The sequence below is a fragment of the Varroa jacobsoni genome, unplaced genomic scaffold, assembly GCF_002532875.2.
Source record: "Varroa jacobsoni isolate VJ856 unplaced genomic scaffold, vjacob_1.0 scaffold_564, whole genome shotgun sequence".
NCBI lineage: Eukaryota > Metazoa > Arthropoda > Arachnida > Mesostigmata > Varroidae > Varroa > Varroa jacobsoni.
Genome location: NW_019213466.1, coordinates 69,985 through 76,152, shown reverse-complemented (window position 1 = coordinate 76,152; position 6,168 = coordinate 69,985). Strand labels below are relative to the sequence as shown.

General features: G+C 43.5%; 1 protein-coding gene across 1 annotated transcript in view; it reads left to right on the top strand.

Moving 5' to 3' along the window:
• LOC111261525 (uncharacterized) overlaps nt 1–6,168 on the top strand; it is a 55,904-nt gene that overhangs the window by 21,502 nt on the left and 28,234 nt on the right. The window lies entirely within an intron of this gene.

The window sequence follows — 6,168 nt, the reverse complement described above, 5'->3', positions numbered from 1 at the left end:
CCTATGTAGCATCAGAAACCTACTATACATCTATAGATCCTGACGGAACATGTAAGCACAGAAAACGTTTCTGCGGACCCTTCTAATGGGGACAGGCCAGCTCTCACAAATATAGAAACGATAGATCTTGATATATCTGTCGTTAGTTTGAATGGAGAGGAACACGCTTGATTGTAAGTCGGTCGTTCTTCAAAGCCCTACGTTACGCGACGTAAAGTTTTGATATTAGAAAGTAGCTTTTTACTATAAGAATTAAGTGATTAGTACCTAAACTTTTTAACACTTTTAGGCTTCGGTGCAGTTTCAATAAGAATGTGGTTTCTACTAGCTTCAATAAATACCAGCTCTATCGCTAACGTTGTCCTTTCCATCGTCCAGAAATAAAATAAAAGTTCTGGTCCAGGCAAAGTTATACGTTGTACGAAGTTAAATTGTACTATTGAACCACACACAGCTCCCACACTGGTTCAGCAAAAATCCAATATTAGACATTTATTCAGTACTTGAAATGTTAAAGAATTACTAAAAGCTCGTCATCAAAACTCATGAAAGTGCTAAACTAATCTTTATTCCACTGTAGCCTGTGAGATTTGCGCTTTCTCACAGATGTAGTGTTAAGTAGATAGGAACCGGCCGAAATGGCCTGTTGCCAACGTATCGACGGTGATAGATTCCAGTCACTTTGAAGAAAAAAGAAAAAATCTGATCGAGGCCGAATATGTTGTGTAATACAATTTTGCGATGTTCAGCCTTTAAAGATGTTTCAGCCAACAAGTATTGTCCTAATTTAGATTTGGTGACCATGCTGTGTCTTATTGATTCGACGTGAAAAACGTTACTCCAAATCATAAATGCGCAAATTCAATCGAAACTTCAAATTAACACTGAAGATCCCTCACTCCTCCCATCGGCTATTTTCAGTCGGAACGTTGTTGTCCTAAAGCTCGGATATGAATAATCTATGTTGAACATACTACCCACATAGCAAACTATTATTTTCCTCGGTTTGTATGGCTTTCACTTTTTACATTTTGAAATTCAACGTTTGCTCCACTTCTGTTTGTTACGTGCTGTCCGCTGTTAATGTTTTTAGCCTTTTGTTGGTTTGGTTCTTTTCCTAACATGTGGCTTTCCTCTTAACGTGGCTTAATATGAGGGCAGCGACACTAGCGCGGTCTCCGTTCCGCAGGTCTGTGTGTTCTACACGCATTACGGATTTATATGTCGGAGTGCATGAACGCAAATGTGCCTGTGTTTCCTGTTGCCTGCCTGCCTGTCTCTGTCGTTTTCTGCGTCTGCGCGTTACACAAACGCATTTCAATAAAATAATAGCACAGAGCCGAACAAACGTTGGCACGACATCTTTATGTTTGTAGGATTACACGACAGCGAGGCGAACTCAAGTGATCGTCGAGGCAGGCGAACAGCCGGGCGACTAAGCGACCAAACGCACGGTCGACCAACGCAGAGGGCTTCATACATTACGATTACTATAAGTTCGGAGACGTATTAAACGGGGGGCTAGGGAGGATGAAGAGGTAGGGGTTGGTCATAGCAGCGGTGGCGGTGGCAGTAGCATCGCCGAAGCTGCATGTAATGAGTAAGAACGAATCGTAACGACTTGAAGAAAACCGCCGAAGCTGTCTTAGCAGGAGCAGCGGCGGTGGCGGCAACAGGCCGTACGCAGACTTGGCCGGCATCGGCAGAACGTCAACAGGACCACCGGGAAGGAGATTGCTTTGTAATCTCTCGTCGTTTCGATGTGAGTGTGCTCGTGCGCCGCTGTCTCCGTTAACCAGCAGAGAACTACCATAACGCCAATGCAGCCGTTGCTTTCTCTAGCAAAGCAAATCTGCCTTTGCCATGTATACGAGCCCCGTATACATGCGAGCGTGGCAACAAAGACGCTGAAGACGAACACAGCGAAACTGGCCATATATATATATATATATATATATAAGGGTGTACGCCTGTGTATATCTTATTCTATAGCGTTTGCTGCGCGTGTATGTCTGCCTTGTATATGGCGTAGCGTCGTCTGTGTAAATTTGAGCTTTGGGCAAAGCCTTCCTGTTTCCTCTTCCGTTGTTCTAGCGTCTTTGCTGCTCGTTGTGCTATCGCTTTTGCATGGCGGCGGCAGTGGTCCACGATTGCACGTGGATAACGCCGTAGTAACACAAACAAATTTGATTAGAAATTAGCCACAGACGCCTGCAGAGCTGGCGACCAAGAGTGACATAAAACTGCTACTGCTTGAAATGTCGCTGGTGTCCCGTACTCATCTTTGTTCAAGCTCTCGCTTGCAGCACTGTCGTAATCGTCGTCACTGTCGACAACGTTCGAAGCAGCCCGAGCCACTACGAGTCATAGCTCTTGAAGTGTTCTTAAGTTGAGCCGCTTTGCAAACATCGAGGAACAGCTCTACGCTGAAGACTCTACACAAATCTCGATACACTAGCGCTTATCGGCAGACGCATCCGACATCGACATCTACACGCTCATGCACACACACAGGCACACGTATCTTGTACAAACAGCAGAGTTACGAGCGGTAATATTTATACGCGCTGGGATAAGAGGAGCTGAATTCAGTCACCATAATCACCGTCACTGCTAATGCCGCGGGCATCGCCGCCCGCGCCACCACAACTACAACTGTGCCCATACAATCGAGTACATTCGCTGACTGTTATTGCATAACCAAAGGAAGGGACTGTTGGTAATGGAGAAGGCTGGAGGTGACTGCCAAGGCCCAGCCAGCTGTCCCCTCCCTGCCCAAGGACTTAAAATAGAAACAATTAGATAGATTTTGGGCTGTGACCTTCATTGAAAACGTAGTCTGCGTACGCCCAGCAAGTGCCACTGTGAAATACTGGCCCGCGGAGAATAATAAGTTCATGATGGGCAAGACCAGTTAAATCAAGAGAAAATAAAAACGGGCAAAAAAGGAATTCAACTTACTCATGATAGTTCGTTAATGCGAGTACCGAAAATAACAAATTTCCAAGCCGGATCTAAAAGAGAGAAACTGAAATCCCTTAGCTTGCCGTTATTACTAAATGCTCTACATGCTGCTCAGTCTTGCAAATTTCCACACACATATCAGTTATAAGCGAAATAACCTTTGCACAGAACTTTTTCATCAATTACACAAAGGAACATACGATACCAGTAGAAAGCCGCAAAAATGTGTAGCCTTCTGGCCGAATTGTGTTTACCAAACTAATTCCCTGCCGTGTTTTAGACCTGGTTTCCAGGTGGTAATATCGTGATAAAGCAACTGCACCGAACCCTTTGGCGGTACCGGGTCGACAATAGGTGTGGCATAGCGAAATACAATGCGCGCACACCGTGGTACCTCATTTCATATTTTGCAATATTTGACACGCGCCAGCAAAAAGAAACGCCATCATTTACCTGGTCCATAGCCTATACGAGGATCTATTCAGTTCACTGGGATGATCGATAGACCAGGACCATCTTTACCCTTCAGCGACGGTCACAAGATGAGGCTCGAGGGAACATAGATTACCCCGATTTCTAAAGTACGCACTTATTGAGGCCCTAACTTACCTAGGTACTTGACAGATCTAGCTAGACTGCCCCGACATTATTTACGACTCTGGGTCAACTTGCTGGGTTATGCTTATAACAGACCCAAACAGATGGCGCCTGCTTTGTAGCATCTGAAATGGAACAGATCTGTCTTTATTCATGTTGATGGCCGTCTTCGACGATTCTGTTAACATTTGCAGAACATACGATGCGTACGTTAATGGCGTCCATGCGCTCTGTAGGTGTAACAGTACGTCAGTTCATTCTTAATGGACTAGCTGAGCCGCTGCCAGTAAGCTAAAAGTTCCCTTGAAATTACAATGATACCAGCTTACAATAGTAGATAATAACATCTATTATGTTGTTATACGCATGCGATATAAAGGCAGAAGCACATCAAAATCTTGTAGAATTAATAAGCGTCAAAAGGAACAAGCGTTCGTAGAAGAAAGTGTATGACGATCAGATACAAGCTTTTTTTCGAAATTATACCGTGTCGATCTGTTCATACAAATTATCGAGGGTGGATTATACGTGAAACGCATCCCCCCAGTCCACAAATATCAACAAGGGATCCTAATATTAAATGCTTCCAATACATTCTAACCGGTGTTCATCCATCGATGCAACGCCATAAGAAGAACGAGGATCCGTTGTAACAGAGGGTCCAAATTAGCACAAGATGATAGTTAGCAAAATTTCTGAAGAGACATACGTGGGCGTATTGACAAAAACCAGCATTCAATCTTTTATACGTCTTCTTACAACACCCTATCGATTCAAGTATAGCCTAAGCTGATGGAATCGGGGTTAGCAGCGTTATGCATTAAGAGGGTCTATATCCATAATGTCACATAAAAACTGGTTGCTACGGATTTGTGGAATTGGATATTAAATCTTTAAGCCACTGAGTCAAGGTCCGATGCACCCTATCGAAAGATAGAATTTAAGCGTATTAGACACTTAATATCGAATTAACGTAGCTTCGACCGTGTGTGACCCAGCCGTCATGAATACACGTGCAGCGCAGAATGGGCTGTTCAGGCCTTTCCTTTAATGAGATAGATAGTATGCTCATACCGTGTCAAGAATAGGGGCTTATTAATGAAATAATGGCTCTGAACTCTTCGGTCGGGAAAAAAGCGGTATTAGAGAAAGCCTCTTAAAGAATTCAGAGTAATCCGATTCAGGCATATCGCAGTGATTAAGGGCAACCTTATAGTTCGTAAAAAGATTCTCACTTATCCGTATGGATACTGCCTGCTGTTGCTGTGGCTCTAATGAATAAGGAAACTGTTTTGTTTTAAGTAGCAAGTAGATAATACAAAATTTGGATTATTATTTGTGAACGTACTCTGGCATCCTACGAGTATCAGGATATGTACAGTTGATATGGCTTACATTCAGGGTGATTCATTTTGCTGTAATCAGTGTAGAGGCGTACAACGATTTACATACAATCCATAGCCCGGCCCGGAGGATAATGGGTAACGTAATAGTCACACCATCTGCGGAGGCCTGCTGAGCATGTGATGAGCCTGTAACACTCTTCGTAATACCTACCGGTACAATGTCCTTTTTCAGGATCCGGAGTGTTGCTTGCTTCACAACTAGGTGCGACGAATTCTCAGGATAGCCTCTCAGATCCAGCGAACGAAGACAGCTGGTCTCTTTTTGTCGACCTTTAGGAACGACGATAGAGCAATCGAGGGGAGTTCTTAAAACATTATGTCGATTTCTTTAAGGGGTTAGGCACAGTGGCTGTGTGAGGCTTGTTTGATTCTACTAGCAGTTGTTACGGGCTGAAGCTACAAAGTTCTACCTGTTAGTGTTGGCCAAACACGAAAGGCGACCCGATGTTTTACGCGGTTGCTTGTCGTCTTGCTTGCTACTCCGGGTTGATAACGCAATTCGGCAGAACGCAAACATTTTTGTAAACCAAATAAAGTTCATGTAAAGCAAATTTAATTTCAGCAGATCCGGTGAAATAGTTTGTGTAGATTTTGCCCCCGTACATAAAAAGTGTGGCTCCATAGATAATGACGCTGATTTCCCTTAACTAGGTGACCAGAGACGGCGCCAATTGGCTCATAAAAACGTAAGTACCGCAATTATATCGCTAGAAGGAAACTCACTTCAACGAAGGAATATAATACTGAGATCCGCGAATTACTGATCATAACTGTCACCACTCTTTGTTATCCTTAAGCAGCATGGATACGTTAGAGCGTGTCGCTTTGCTCCCTGTGACTCCATGCACCTGACGGGTTAAAACCAGTAGCAACGCTTTGAAGCAGCCATTTACTAACTACTGTTTCTGAGCTCACTGAGCCACTCCCGACGGATAACTTATTCCGAATCCGTCATTAAAAACAGTGCTATCTGCTTTCCTTCGATTGTGTTGTAGTTCCTTCTTGGAAAAAAAAGCAGAAGGGAAAGACAAACGTCCTTTAACGAAACGAATTTATATGTAAAATAGTCTATGAGTTAAGACGTCGAAAGGTAAATGTTTATTATTCGTTGTTTGAGCTACAATGATCAGAACACAGAGAGAACAAACAGGGCGGCTTAAATAAAGTTAATGAAGATGGGAAAACTACGGCTGCAGATGTC